The sequence below is a fragment of the Ovis aries genome, chromosome 7 (assembly GCF_016772045.2).
Source record: "Ovis aries strain OAR_USU_Benz2616 breed Rambouillet chromosome 7, ARS-UI_Ramb_v3.0, whole genome shotgun sequence".
NCBI classification, from domain to species: Eukaryota; Metazoa; Chordata; class Mammalia; order Artiodactyla; family Bovidae; genus Ovis; species Ovis aries.
In genome coordinates, this window is record NC_056060.1 from 80204727 (window position 1) to 80219662 (window position 14936).

The following is a 14936-nucleotide window of genomic DNA, read 5'->3' on the forward strand; positions in this document are numbered from 1 at the left end:
ATGTCTGGGCAGCAAGTTCTTCTTGACTCTCAAATGAACCACATGTCTTTGGCCGCTGAAGCGAATCTTGTAGGAGAGCTGGCCTTGTCTCTCAATTCCACTCACTCTGTGGGACACCTTCCTGGGAATCACAATTTCAGAAGAAGTGAAGCGCCATCCTGGTGGGTCATGGGAACAGCAGGTTGGAGACAGGAAAAGCCAGAGCAGAGGCAGCCAGAGATCACCTCTCAGGTGGGCCTGGGTCCAGGCACGCCCCATGAGTGAGGAAGTGCGTGACCAAGGAAAGTGCACTGCGGTGGGAGGCAGGCAAGACTATCCCTGGAGCAGCAACTTTTAGACAGCAGGCTGGTCCTGAGGAGAGCAGAGGCAGACTGGAGGCTGGACAGCCCCAGAAAGGTGGGGGAGGGGGGCGCAAGCTCTTACATAACAATGTGTCCTCATGAAGGGGAGGGGCTGTGCCAAGTGGTTCTAGGGGTCCTAACACAGGGGTGTTAGGGAAGATGAAACACAGCAGAAATGAGGGAAAACAGAGTGCATATCTGGGCTGAGTGGTTCCATGGTCCTTCGGAAAAGCCACAGGGGAAGAATCAGGGGGTTTGGTGCAATTTTGAGACAGTGATTGACTTTGCCCTCAAACCAAAAATGAGACAAGGCTTCAATTTGTAATGAAAATATGAAATGGAGAAGAGAGTGGAAGCTTCTTTTAGTCAGACTTTTGAGGAGAGAATCAAATTCTTTCATACTTTACAAACATGGGATATGTTGAGGGTGATGAGTGGAACAGAACGATAGTGTCATGAGTAGAAATGTTAGGGTGGACAATAATAGTTCCTTATAAAGTTAAAATGATGCCTGCCCTGTGTCTTGGTGATTCTAGCCATAGGAAGTTACCACAGTGACTCTATATACATATTCATAACAGCATTATGCTTGAATTTATTCCACAGACTGGGAACAAGCAAACAGTACTGGACAGATGGATGACACACAAAGGGCCTATTCACTCAGTGGGAAAATCCTCAGTAAATCTGATCAAGTTTCTGGTATGTGTACAATCATGGATGTATCTCATGGATAATATGATAACAGAAAGAAAGCAGACCAAAGAAGCTTTACATAGGACTTCCTTTGTACGATGTTCTGGAATAGTCCAAAATAATGTACGGGAATAGAATTTTAATCAGTGCTTTCCTGATGTGAGGGAATGGAGGGATGGAGGGAACTTCCTGGAGTGATGGGAAACTTCTGAATCTTGATTGGAGTGTGTTCAAGATGAACGTTTCCCTCCAGAGTCCACATGTTGAAATCCGACCCCAGGTGATGGTATTAGCAGCTGGGGTCTTTAGGAGGTGATTTGGTGCTTTTACAAAGAGGCCTCAGAGAGATCCTTCAACCCTTCTGCCCTCTGTGTTTACAGTGAGAAGGTGCCATCGATGAACCAGGAAAGGGTTCTCCAGACACTAAATTTGCTGGCGTCTTGATCTTGGTCTTACTAGCCTTCAGAACTATGAGAAATATTTTGTTTATTAACCACCCAGCCTAAGGTATTTTGTTATATAGTATTCTCAACACCCTAAGACTGGACGGCACTTACAAGTCAAACCTCAACAAGCTGCATCATTAAATCTGAATATTTTATTGTATATGCTGAGTATACCTCAAAAAGTTGATTTACTTAAAAAGTTCTGACTTGAGCTTTTTTAGTTCCTTACAGAATAATGAATCATAATCTGATCATCACTGTTTCATACATCTTTCTGCTTTCAAAAATCATTTCTGCATTGAATTGCCTGTAAATGAACTCAACTCAAACTAAGGAAGTTACCATGAGCAATTTATCTCGCCTGATTTCTCTTTTTGTGGATCATATCTTTAAGTTGGAACCAGTAATAAGGACATTAACATTTAGAAAAGAAGAATGTCCTATTGCATAAATGTGATGTATGCAACACTGAAGGATTTTTTAAAAATTAGTGCACTCTCTTGCCTGGAAAATCCCATTGGATGGAGGAGCCTGGTAGGCTTCAGTCCATGGGGTCGCTAAGAGTTGGATACGACTGAGTGACTTCACTTTCACTTTTCACTTTCATGCATAGGAGAAGGAAATGGCCACCCACTCCAGTGTTCTTGCCTGGAGAATCCCAGGGACGGGGGAGCCTGGTGGGCTGCCGTCTATGGGGTCGCACAGAGTTGGACACGACTGAAGTGACTTAGCAGCAGCAGCAGCAGCAGCAGCAGCAGGAATATTCAAAAAGATACAAGTATGCTTGAACTCAGCTTGAAGTCAATTCACCATGAAAAGAATAGGTAACTTCCTATTTTCTAACTGAAGTGTAATTGATTTATAATATCGTACTGTTTTCAGGTGTACAACATAGTGATTCAGTATTTTTATGGATTATATTCATTGGAAGTTGCTACCCTTTAAATATCCAATGCCAGATGCCACTCCCTTCTGGCACCAAAGTTTCCACAGAAAAGTTAGCTGATGGCCGTTTGAATTAGTGTTTTCCTTTTCTTCTTCTATATACCCAGGTGTGGAGTTTCTGGATCATGTGGTGAATTTACTTTTAATTTTCTGGTAATCCTCCCTACTGTTTTCCATAGTGTACCGATTTACATTCCTAACAACAGTGCACAACGGTTCCCTTTCCTCTGTATCCTCACTAACACTTGTTGTTCCTGGTCTTTTTGATGATAGCTCTTCTGAGAGGTTCATGAAGTCATATCTCATTGTAGTTTTGATTTAAATTTCCTTAGATTAGCGATGTTCAATACCTTTTCATCTGCATATTGGCCATTTGTGTGTCTTTCTTGGAAAAATGTCTATTCGGGTCTTCTGCCCATTTTCTAATTGGGTCATTTCGTTTTCTATTTGATGTTGAGTTATTATATACTTTGCATGATAATCCCTTATCCATCATTGCATCTCCAAATAATTTTTCCCACTCAGTAGACTGACTTTTAGTTTTGTGAATAGTTTACTGCGCTCTGCAAAAGCTTTTAAGTTTAATTAGGCCCCATTTACTTATTTGTGCTTTTGTTTCTTTTGCCTTAGGAGACAGATTCAAAAGAATACTGCTGTGATATATTTCAAGAAGCGTTATGCCCATGTTCTCTTCTAAGTGTTTCTGTTTCTGGTTTAGGTCTTTAGTCCATTTAGAGTTTATTTTTGTATACGGGATAAGGAAATGCTCTTGTTGGTGTACAGACAGAAAAGTCGCTCAGTCATGTCTGACTCTTTGAGACCCTGTGGACTATACAGTCCATGGAATTCTCCAGGCAAGAATACTGGAGTGGGTAGCCTTTCCCTTTCCAAGGGGATCTTCCCAACCCAGGGATCGAACCCAGGTCTCCCGCATTGCACGCGGATTCTCTACCAACTGAGCTGTCAGGGAAGCCCATTGCCAAAGCCCTTGACAAAAGTTTTGCTCTGCATTACTCCTGGAGGCCTCAATCCTCAGGAAAGGGAGAAAGAGCCAATCATTTTCTCAAAAACATTCTCGAAAAACAAATCCAGGAAACTTCACAAGTTTGGGTAACCCTGTTATCTATTGCCCTCCTTAGCAGTAGAATAACTCCAAAGGATCCCTCGGTTTGAGTCCATATACATTCTTTCTAACATCAGACCTCCTTATGGACAGGGAAGCCCTAGGGCTACAGTAGTATGTAACCAAACTCTCAGTGTTCTCACAGGCCTTTAGGGAATTTGGCCCAGAAACCAACCCTCCTAGCCCTCATTCAGCCATACTATATCAACTTGGGGATAGAGTCCTTAACAGAACTTGGATGGACAGTTCTCCCAAGTCCCAGCGGGTTCCTATTTGAAAGGGACTTCTTCCAGTCTTCCTTTCCTCACCTACAGCCATCAAAGTTTCAAGAATCTCTAGCTGGATTCACCTCTTCAGGGGGGAGCCTTGAAACTGCCCTCTGAAGACTCAAGCACTCCAGCATCCTACACCTCTGAACCCACTTGAAGACCTTAAATTTCTCTTCAAAAGGACCAAAGATAAGTAACAATCGAACTCTTTAAAAAGATCCATGATCAACTGCCCATGTTGTGCTCCTGATATCGTGATTGTCCTTTCTTTCTTCCAGTCTCGTGCCCTCCTGTGGATGATCCTATCTCACACCTGTGGTACCTAACCTTGGTTGTCCGGTCTTCCAGAGGCCTGCACCAGGCATCATTCTTGACTAAATGCCCCTCAAACTCACTCTTGGGCTCCAGAATCACTGAGGATGGTGACTGCAGCCATGAAATTAAAAGACGCTTGCTTATTGGAAGAAAAGCTATGACAAACCTAGACAGTGTATCAAAAAGCAGAGGCATCACTTTGCCACCAAAAGTTTCTATAGTCAAAGCTATGGCTACTCCATGAGTCACGTACAGATGTGAGAGATGAAACATAAAGAAGGCTGAGCGCCGAACGCCTGGTGCTTCTGAACTGTGGTGCTAGAGAAGACTCTTGAGAGTCCCTTGTTCAGACCAGTCAGTTCTAAAGGAAGTCAACCCTGAATAGTCACTGGAAGGATGCTGAAGCTGAAGCTCCAGTACTTTGGCCACCTGACATGAAGAGCCGACTCACTGGAAAAGACCCTGATACTGGGGAAGATTGAGGGTAGGAGGAGAAAGGGGTGACAGAGGGTGAGATGAGATGGTTGGATGGCATCATTGGCTCAATGGACGTGAGGTGAGTTTGAGCAAACTCTGGGAGATAGTGAAGGACAGGGAAGCCTGGTGTGCCGCAGTCCATGGGGTCCCAAAGAGTTGGACATGACTGAGCGACTGAATACCAACAAGCTCACTCTCACTCTCACCTTACCCTTCCTCTGTTCCACCACACAAGCTAAACCCTCCCAACATTCCTTAGACCCAGAGGAGTATTTATAGACCCTAGCTACTGCCCACAACCCATCCTTCTACTGGCTATGCATCCCTGGAACTAGCCTTCAGACAATATTACTCTGGCCAATAGGAACTCAGTCCAATGTCTCAGCTTACCCAGATGCATCATTTGATGCTAGGACCACAAGCTTTAAGTTAGATCACATAGAGTCTATCTTTCTTCAGGTCCTACAAGAATGCCTAAATTTTATTCCTGTCATTCTGTCAACCCCACAACCCAGAAGCATCCTAATGAACCTAACCGAGGCTTTCATATACCCCATCTCCTTTCAGGGCAGTCACCCACGGGGGTATTCTGTCGGTAACATCTCCAACCATGCAACCATACTTTCATCTTGACTTTTCCCCCAGTGAGTGAACAACATTGGAAGAGCACCAACCAAACTATCCAAGCAGCAGTTAAACACAAAAAACCAGTCCTCCGAAATATCTCAGCTTTTTGGTCTTCAAAATACAGATGCCAGACAAACCCCTCTTTAATCATAGATACTGACAATACTTTCATTTCTACAGGATGGGTCTCACTAAATATCTCTGGTCACTTCTCACTTCTTGCACAATTACTGGTCTAGGGACCAAAAAAAACCCACTTTTTAAAATTCTATGCTGTTGCCAGCATCCACAGGGGCAAATTGGGAGCCTCTGATCCATGTGGAGTCCGGCTGGGAGTCCCAGTAGCCGGTAACACCAACCCCCGAATTACACTCCACTCTGACTCATATGGAGCCAGCTTACCCCCATCTCAAGACCTCTTTTCCATGTGTGTGAGCTCAGCATACACGCGCCTGCCCCCACAGTGGAAAGGAAAATGTTCTTTGGGTTGCATGCATGAAAATCTTTACCTGAAAATGTCTAATCATCTGAAGGCCTGATAGCCAGTTTTGTTTTTATTTTTTTTCTTTCCAGAGCACACTGCCTTATTTCTGATTTCCACTTTGAGCTCCTTTCAGGAGGTGCTGAAGGTTAGCAGCTGCAGTGGCTATGATTTAATTCTTTTAGAGGCAGACAGCACGTGCCAGATTCCAGTTGGCAGGGCCCTTCATGGCCAAAAATTTGACCATGGTTGGGGGCGTTTTATGGCCGTTTTGTCCTGTGGTGCTGGGAATGCGCATCTGCTGGTTTGGCAGAGGTCCCGCTGATAGGCAGCTCAGAGTGCTGTTCCCGGAGGAGGCCATGGGAGCAGCACAAGTTCTGGCCCATACCTGTCTCACTAGTGATCTCTTAGGGCCCAAGAGGACGTTCCCTCTGCTGCTGCTTCCCATGTCTGCACTCACATTATTACAATCAGTGACCCCATGTTTATTGTTTAATCCCTGTGTTATGCCCAACTCTTTTGTGACCGTTATAGACTGTAGCCCACCAGAGGCCCCTCTGTCTATGGCGTCTCCCAGGTGGGAATACTGCAATGGATTGATATTTCCTTCTCGGGGAACTTCCCAACCAGGAATTAAACCCTTGTCTCTTGCACTGGCAGGCAGATTCTTTACCACTGAGCCATGTGTTCGTATATATATATATGTATATATATATATATATATATATATATATATATATATGTATTGGAGAAGGCAATGGCACCCCACCCCAGTACTCTTGCCTGGAAAATCCCATGGACAGAGGAGCCTGGAAGGCTGCAGTCCATGGGGTCGCGAACAGTCGGACATGACTGAGCAACTTCACTTTCACTTTTCACTTTTATGCATTGGAGAAGGAAATGGTAACCCACTCCAGTGTTCTTGCCCGGAGAATCCCAGGGACCGGGGGAGCCTGGTAGGCTGCAGTCCATGGGGTCGCACTGAGTCGGACATGACTGAAGCGACTTAGCAGCAGCAGGATACCCTAGGTCATCTAACTTAGTCTGTTAAGTAACTATTCAGTTCAGTTCAATTCAGTCACTCAGTCGTGTCCAACTCTGCGACCCCATGAATCGCAGAACGCCAGGCCTCCCTGTCCATCACCATCTCCCGGAGTTCACTCAAACCCACGTCCATCAAGTCGGTGATGCCATCCAGCCATCTCGTCCTCCGTCGTCCCCTTTTTCTTCCCCCACAATCCCTCCCAGCATCAGAATCTTTTCCTGTGAGTCAACTCTTCGCATGAGGTGGCCAAAGTACTGGAGTTTCAGCTTTAGCATCAGTCCTTCCAAAGAACACCCAGGGCTGATCTCCTTTAGGATGGACTGGTTGGATCTCCTTGCAGTCCAAGGGACTCTCAAGAGTCTTCTCCATCACCACAGTTCAAAAGCATCAATTCTTTGGCGTAAGTAACTATAGCCTGGTGTTAATCTCCTGGTTGTAAATCGTGAAGCATCTGCTTTTACCCGAAGGTTGATGATGAAGTTAGGCTTTAGGGAAAAAAACACAAAAAACCACAACTTAGAGTATCCCTTTAATAATTTAGTTAAATCTTGTTAACAGTATAACATAACAGCAAAGGACTGCCTGGGAAGTGAGTCTTAGTAGCACAGACCTTAATAAAACTAGAATTTAATATTTAGTGAAACATAATTATTTCTAAAATTATGCTTTTTTATTAATCATAGCCGACTAGTTTGTTCTTAAAATAAGTTTGGTCCACTGACCATATAGGCTTTTTTTGTATTGACTGTCATAATTTTTCAGGAGTCTCAGACTAAATTCCCAAAGGCGTCTGAATGCCAAGAAGGTCATGCCAAAGGCCTGCCATCACATTTTTCTATCGGCCCCCCAAATATTTTGAGATATCTGTATTTTTTTAGGAGATGGTCTTTTTATTTATTTGATGAGGTTGTTCAGAACCCAAGTGTCTCCAGTTTCTGGAGGGACAAGGCAGAGAGTAAAGGAAAATGTTTGAATTTTACCCATAGGTGTAAAATACCAAATTGTTTTAAACCATAAGTAACTTGAGGAGAAGAGCTTCTTTATATCTGAAAGAAAAAAAGAAACCCACAAAGTTTATAAGCCAGTAAAATGTCAGACAAAAGTCATGAAAGTTGCAACCATATTTAGCAGTTCATTTAATCCCCTGTAATTAATCTTTGTTCTGTCTATGGGGTCGCACAGAGTCAGACACGACTGAAGCGACTTAGCAGCAGCAGCAGCAGCAGCAGCAGCTGCAGCAGCTGTTGCCCTTGCCTGATAATTGAGGATGATAGTCTAAAGAAGTTTGTAAAGTTTGTGTTAAGGCTTGTGTGATTGGTCCAGAGAAGTAGGTGCCTTGCTTACTGGAAATTATAGAAAGCATATCCCAAGTGGAAGACACATTGTTAAACATTTTGTCTGCATCAGGGCATTTACCCTGTGCAGGCAAATTTAAAAAAGATGAAAATAAAAAAACAATGAGGTTCATCAGGGAGCTGGGAAAAGCCAAGCAGCTGTCTTAGATTTCCCATAACCCTGACTGTTTGATTTACCCATTTTAAAATTCCTGATTTAGGAGTAGACTGTTGCCATGTTCTAAAGACATCAATACAGCAAAAGTCTTAATTTTTGTAGAAGCAGAATGAACTTTATCCACATGTGCCATAGTCTTCATAGACCATTGTGAAATAATGCTTATTTACTTTACAAAGTAACAAAAGATTTTAAAAACAAATATAAATGGCTTAAAGGTAAGGAAATTCACATAGTCTGTTATCAAAAGCCACATTCCAAGAAAACTTTCTTCTCTTAGGAGAGTGAAAACCAAATTCCAGTCTGATACCAGGTTATATTCACTGTGATAACAATAGTTATTCACTTAGTCAAAGTAACAAAAGATTTCAAAGGCAGTCAACATCTTAAGAAAACTGTACCATGCACCCAACTTTTCTTAAGCAACCACAAACTGTTCTTTATATTAGCACTGTGTAGTTGGTAAACATAAATCACCCAGAGCTCTTCATTTTATTTTCATTTTTTTTCCTTAAAAGTTTCTTCACGTAAAGTGACTTTCCCTGTTGACAAATTTGCAATAGATGTAAGAAGAATGTTATACTTACTGTTGATGATTCTTAAGACCTGTCCATATTAATTAGATTAACTAACATTAATAGCAGGTCTTAATTTAATATTGAATATTTCCCAGTTCATGTGAACGTAAAATTCATTCAGTTTAATTTCCCTGTATTTAGAATTGTTTGATTTGTAAGCACTTTTCCTTAGGCCCATTAAATTAGAACTCATTTACAAAATAACCTCAGCAATAGGATTCAAAGACAAAGACACACACTGAGACGTAGATTACTCCACACAGAAAGAGATCTCATAGTTTTCCACTTGAGATTTTGTCTCTTTGCACTTGTATTTTCTTCCTTGGCTTAAAGTTCTACTAATCTGTCCAAGGCTGAAGTCTCAGGCAGTGTGGGCCGTGTATGTCAAGGATGTGATAACAGTTAACTTCAGGTTTTTCCCTAGGCATGTTTCTCAAGCCTGAAAGAAGCATTTTAACAAGCTAGCTTTCTCTAATTGCACATGCAAAAAGAACCGGTTTTGTAATTTCAAAAAGGTTTCATTTTGGCCAGTTTTCTCCAGAGTCTGAAGAATATTATGACCAGTCTTTTTCTTTCTGCATCATAGCCTCATAGCTAAAATTTAAATCAGAAAGTGCGGAAATTGGTTCAGATGACAGGTGCAGACTGACTGATAAGATGTCCCCGGAGGGTTGACTCTCTGGGGAGGTGGGGGCTTAGTCTGATCAGAAGAATTGGAAGGAGTAAGAAAACGTGTAGGAGTGGGGGCAGCTTGGTTTCCCTTCCTTCCTCACCACATGCCCTGAGAGGTAGGAGAAGTTAGAAGGAGACTTTTTTAGAATGTTCAGAGAGTTTTTTCAGGCTTCTGATGACAGACACAGTCGGGGATGGGGAGATAAGGCAGCAACAGAAAGACACATAGAGAAAGACACATGAGTCTTTCAGGTTTGGACTCTGACTTGCCGCCATGAAGGAGTTTAGTGTGCCAGTAAGAGGCCATTTTTCTTTGGCCTCTCAATTTGTGTTGGGGCTAGGAAAAGAAAATGAGCCTTTTCTTTTTGAGGTTTCCAGCATCAAATTTTTTTCCTGTTCCCCAGCAGCAGCAGAATGTAGCTGAGAGGTGAGTCTGAGGGAGTCTCCCTGCCTCTCCAAAACCCATTCTTAGCCTATATGCCCTAGAATGGGGGTGCTGAGAGTCACCAGCCATAGAAAGGAATCCCTTTTGTCCCAGGGAGCCCTCCCTGAAACTGAGACACCATGTGACTAATGGCACAAATGGCCGATTATCCCAACAATCGTGTCAGACAGTGAGAGGTAGCTCCTGAGTGTGCAGCTAAGGCACAGACTGTGAGACAAGATACCATGCAACTCGGGCAGGAAAAGATAGGAGAGAAAGAGATTACCAGAACCAACCTGGTGCCTCACCCTTTGGCAATTCCCTGAAACATGGAGGCACTTTTTAGAATGACTCAGAGGCAACTCCCAGACTCCTGTGTATCAATCCAGACCAAGGGAGGAAAAGTGAAAGTAACAGGGAAGACAGGCTGAGGGATCTGCTTTGTGGCTGTGCCAGGAAGGCAGCAGTCAGGGGTGAATGGGCTCAGTGTTTTGCTTGAACCCATATGTGCCTGACATTGCACAGAAACTGTCTATCTGGGGGCAGATGTCCTAGTAGCCTTGTCCATTCTGTGACCCCCTTATCTTGTCATGGGAGTATTCAAGTGGCAGGTGCACTAATGGCTTTTAAGTGCCTGAGCTGTGCTTGCAATTTTAATTGGCCTGGTCCTCAGCTTAAGGGAGAATGGGGAAAGGAGGAAAGGAGGGCCCTCACCCTTTTAGGTGGCAGTTACTGGGGCATAGTGGACTTGGGGCCTTTGGAACATGCCAGAGAGTACCCCTGGCCAGAGTTCCTCAATTGCTTCCACAGACACTGGCCTATTCACAAGGGGTTTGAAGAAAAAGAAATGAGAGAAGAAAGGAGAGTAGGGGAAAACTCCCCTGAGAATCCCCATATGGGCCACTCAATGTTGTGATCTGTGCCTGGGCTGGAAAAAAATTTCCAAATACAGAGTATTTTAGAAAGGAATGAGTTCGTTAAGAAAAAGAGCAGAGAAAACGAGGGTGCTGCAAGCACACCGGGTGGCCTCCTGCCAGACCAGGGAAAGCTAACACTTTTCGTAGGTTAGTAGCCAATTGTCATAGTCTCAAGACAGAGAAAATTCCTGCCAGAAGGGTGGCATTAGAGAATTGCTCAGGATGGGTATTTTTGTCTGTTATGGGGTCAGAGGGCTGGCTGGTTTGCATCAGGAGAGCTCTTGCAAAGTTTGCTATGTGACTCAGTCACGTCCCCATGACCATGGTGCAGGGCTCCTCACCTGTGGAACCTATAGCTTTCCACAGATAGCAGTAATTAACACAGCATGAAAAAATTATATTTCAATTAAAAAAGGAGAAAAATTTGGACAAATCAAAATGTCATAGGGTGGCTATCCTGTTGATTCTCTAGTGCTACATCCATCCTCTTCCCTTAGGTAGTTACCCTCATCTGAACTTTATATTTATAGAAATGGATTTTCCCCAAGGACAGAGACATTTAAATACCATGAATATAACATATATCACTTATGAGACCTGCTTCTAACAATCTCTTATGAAGCAATTGCTTCCTGTCTCCTTCTGTGTAAATTTTGTATCTGTACATACAAAAGGCACTCAGTTACACCAGTATTTTATAAACAGGTTGTGCTTAGGCAGTTCCTATGATTTTAAGTATGAGATGCTATGACATTAATAACTGGGGACCACAAGTAGTGATAGAGCAGTGATCAATGGCTCCTTGTGTGTTGGTTTTAAATTAAAGATAGCAAATGCCAAAGTCATTATACTTTGAATACTTCTGTTTTTGCACAACCCAAGAAAACAATGAGAATGGCAGACACAGCATTTACTAAGTGGGTAACATATTCAAGGCCCCTCTTAGGTCCCTTCTTTGGACCGTCACAAAACTCCAGAAAGGTACATTTCATCTTTCAGTGTAAAATGTCATATATAACCTTGATCCTCTTAAAGCCTGTGGCTTTGAGCAAGATCATACTTAGCAGAGTGTTGAACTGCTGTTGATATTCACATGCCTGTAACATGGAATTTTTTATCTTCCTACAGCATCAGTTAAGGTATCTTTTATGCTATCTTCAAGTTAGGTTTATTTAACGCTAGCAAATACATGAACCGGTAACAAAAACCTAGTACATAATCAACTAAGCAAAATCCTAATAAACTACTAAACACATGATACCAGTTCTAACAAGATGTGCTACAGGCACATCCATGAAACATTAGTAACCACAACATAAATAAGTAGAGGTCCTCTTGTTGGTTGGAATCTAACAGTTCCCATTATCATTGAGAGGAGTAGTAAGGCTAAGACCAGATATAAAATAGTAAATGCATTTAACCACACAGACTCCTTTTAAATTGCCAAGTCATTTTATTTGAAGATAACAACTTGGGAATTAGTGTGATTATTGATCATTTCTCCCAGTAAGTGCCAATGTGATTTTCTCCATTTTGTGAACTCTAGTTTTATTTACTTGGGTTCAAGGGATTATTTCTCAACACTTTCATCTCTCTCTTCAAGTTTATCTTTTACATAGAAAGTGGCACCTATAAATGCTGAAAGGGAAAGAAGGCAAAGGCGAAGAAGCAGCAGAGCTAATGCTGCGTTTAGACTCAGCCTTAGACTGGCTCGAATGCCTAGTTCTGTGTCAGGTGGAGGACCACTATCTACACTGCCACCTGGTCCTCTCTCAGTACACTTTGGTGGTTTCCAACCTCGCTGACAGTGACAATTTTTCTTATTGTTGCACACCCCTCTGTAATTGCATTTCTTGACATCGCAGTCAAAATCCAGGTCTTGAAAAAAAGTACAGTTTTGGTCCTTACAGTATGCTCCTGGGCCACATGTTGCACCATCCACTACAAGCCCCATTTCTGGCACGTCTGTCCCGAAGTGGGCATCATACCCAAAGCAGGTTTGTGGTGTAACATCATGTACTATTATTTGATGAAATGTAGTGTGCTCCCCACCACCAGGAATTTCCTTCACGCTGCTACAGTGCAGCATTCCACACTTAACATCATCACGTTCACATGGAACAGGTTTTCCTCCTCCTTTAGTCACCCTCACACCACAGTTTCCAAATCGGTCACCCCTGAGATTCAATACCTCGTAGCATGATGACGCAGCCGCTTTTATCTTAAAGCCAAAGAGGGCTTGACACTGTAAATCACGGTCACTACAGTTTCCCCTCATACAAACAGCTGATGGTGAACACGGGGTTCCATCCTGGATATAAGTGTCATCTGGACATTCATGTGTCTTCCCGTCACAGTATTCTGGTAGATCACAAATACCAAGAGTATCTCTGCAAATATATCCAGGATAAGCATATTTACAGTTTCTGCAGCAACCTCCAAAGTCACAATCACTGCCAAGGCTGAGGCCACAATTGGAATTGCAACATCGATCCACACTACAGTCTTTCAAGGTGCCACAGTCACATTCTTCATTGGGATCTAGCTTCTTGTCACCACATCGTCTTGCTATATAAGGAAAATTATTGTATGGTACATATGGAACACTCAAACAACTATCCCACGTATGTAACCGTATGTGAATTCTCTCAAAAGTACAATTGCTCATCATATCTAGAAGACCAGGGTTAGGACTCATGAGACAGTGTTTTCTCCGAAAACACTGACAACCTGGAACATCATGATGACAACCCAATACATGACCGATCGCATGTGCTCCAATAGTTGCAGTTAAAAATAGGTGGTATCTTGCAGCAAATACATATGATGCTCCCCAATTGGGATTGCACACTCCATTAAAGCTGCTACTATAGGTGGCCCCAGCAATCTTATGTCCTGTTATAAGCAATGAAGTATCATGAGCAATTTCATTATACCATCCCCAATATTTCCATAAACCAAAATCAGTTACTGCTTTTGAGGCTGAATTAAATTCATACAAATTCATCTTATCCGCGCCATCCCATATGCATAAAACACGTATCAAAACCTGAAGTTGACCCTGGTAATAAATGCTATGCATTATGTTATTCAAAATCACTACATTCTCTGTTATACGTGTCATATTATTGTTCTGAACAACTAATGAGTTTGAAACTGTGTAGTGAACTTTTAAGGCTTTCCTGTGTGGCCACCACAAATACACAGTGCCTGCTCTAGGCATTTCAGAAATCATTGCCTCCTCGTACTCTTGATTTGTATCTTTCTCTTCAGCCTCACATTTCTCATCCTCTGCTGCTGTTTTCTGTGTCACAAGCTGAGAAATCAGATGCTCAAATTTGGAAGAAGCCTCCAATGGTTTGATTTCGTAAGTGAAGTCATCCAGCTGCAGCATGCCACGCAGACCCCCATGGCAGGTGTCCAGGGTGCCCATGGACCCAGGAACCCCTTCCAGGTAGCTAAAGTAGTAACAGTCTCGGGGGATGTAAGGGTAGTTCTCCTGCATGGCACCTTGGTCGTTATCGGTGATAACAGGAAAATGTCTGGGCAGCAAGTTCTTCTTGACTCTCAAATGAACCACATGTCTTTGGCCGCTGAAGCGAATCTTGTAGGAGAGCTGGCCTTGTCTCTCAATTCCACTCACTCTGTGGGACACCTTCCTGGGAATCACAATTTCAGAAGAAGTGAAGCGCCATCCTGGTGGGTCATGGGAACAGCAGGTTGGAGACAGGAAAAGCCAGAGCAGAGGCAGCCAGAGATCACCTCTCAGGTGGGCCTGGGTCCAGGCACGCCCCATGAGTGAGGAAGTGCGTGACCAAGGAAAGTGCACTGCGGTGGGAGGCAGGCAAGACTATCCCTGGAGCAGCAACTTTTAGACAGCAGGCTGGTCCTGAGGAGAGCAGAGGCAGACTGGAGGCTGGACAGCCCCAGAAAGGTGGGGGAGGGGGGCGCAAGCTCTTACATAACAATGTGTCCTCATGAAGGGGAGGGGCTGTGCCAAGTGGTCCTAGGGGTCCTAACACAGGGGTGTTAGGGAAGATGAAACACAGCAGAAATGAGGGAAAACAG

General features: G+C 43.3%; 1 protein-coding gene across 2 annotated transcripts in view; it reads left to right on the plus strand.

The window, feature by feature from the left end:
- Positions 1 to 14936, plus strand: part of LOC121820000 (disintegrin and metalloproteinase domain-containing protein 21-like) — a 56815-nt gene that overhangs the window by 323 nt on the left and 41556 nt on the right. For both annotated transcript variants that reach the window (XR_009601286.1, XM_060418230.1), the window contains exons 2-4: positions 948 to 1043; positions 2097 to 2307; positions 3866 to 14322. The gene's annotated coding sequence lies outside the window, so the exon portion shown is untranslated. The remainder of the gene's footprint in view (positions 1 to 947; positions 1044 to 2096; positions 2308 to 3865; positions 14323 to 14936) is intronic.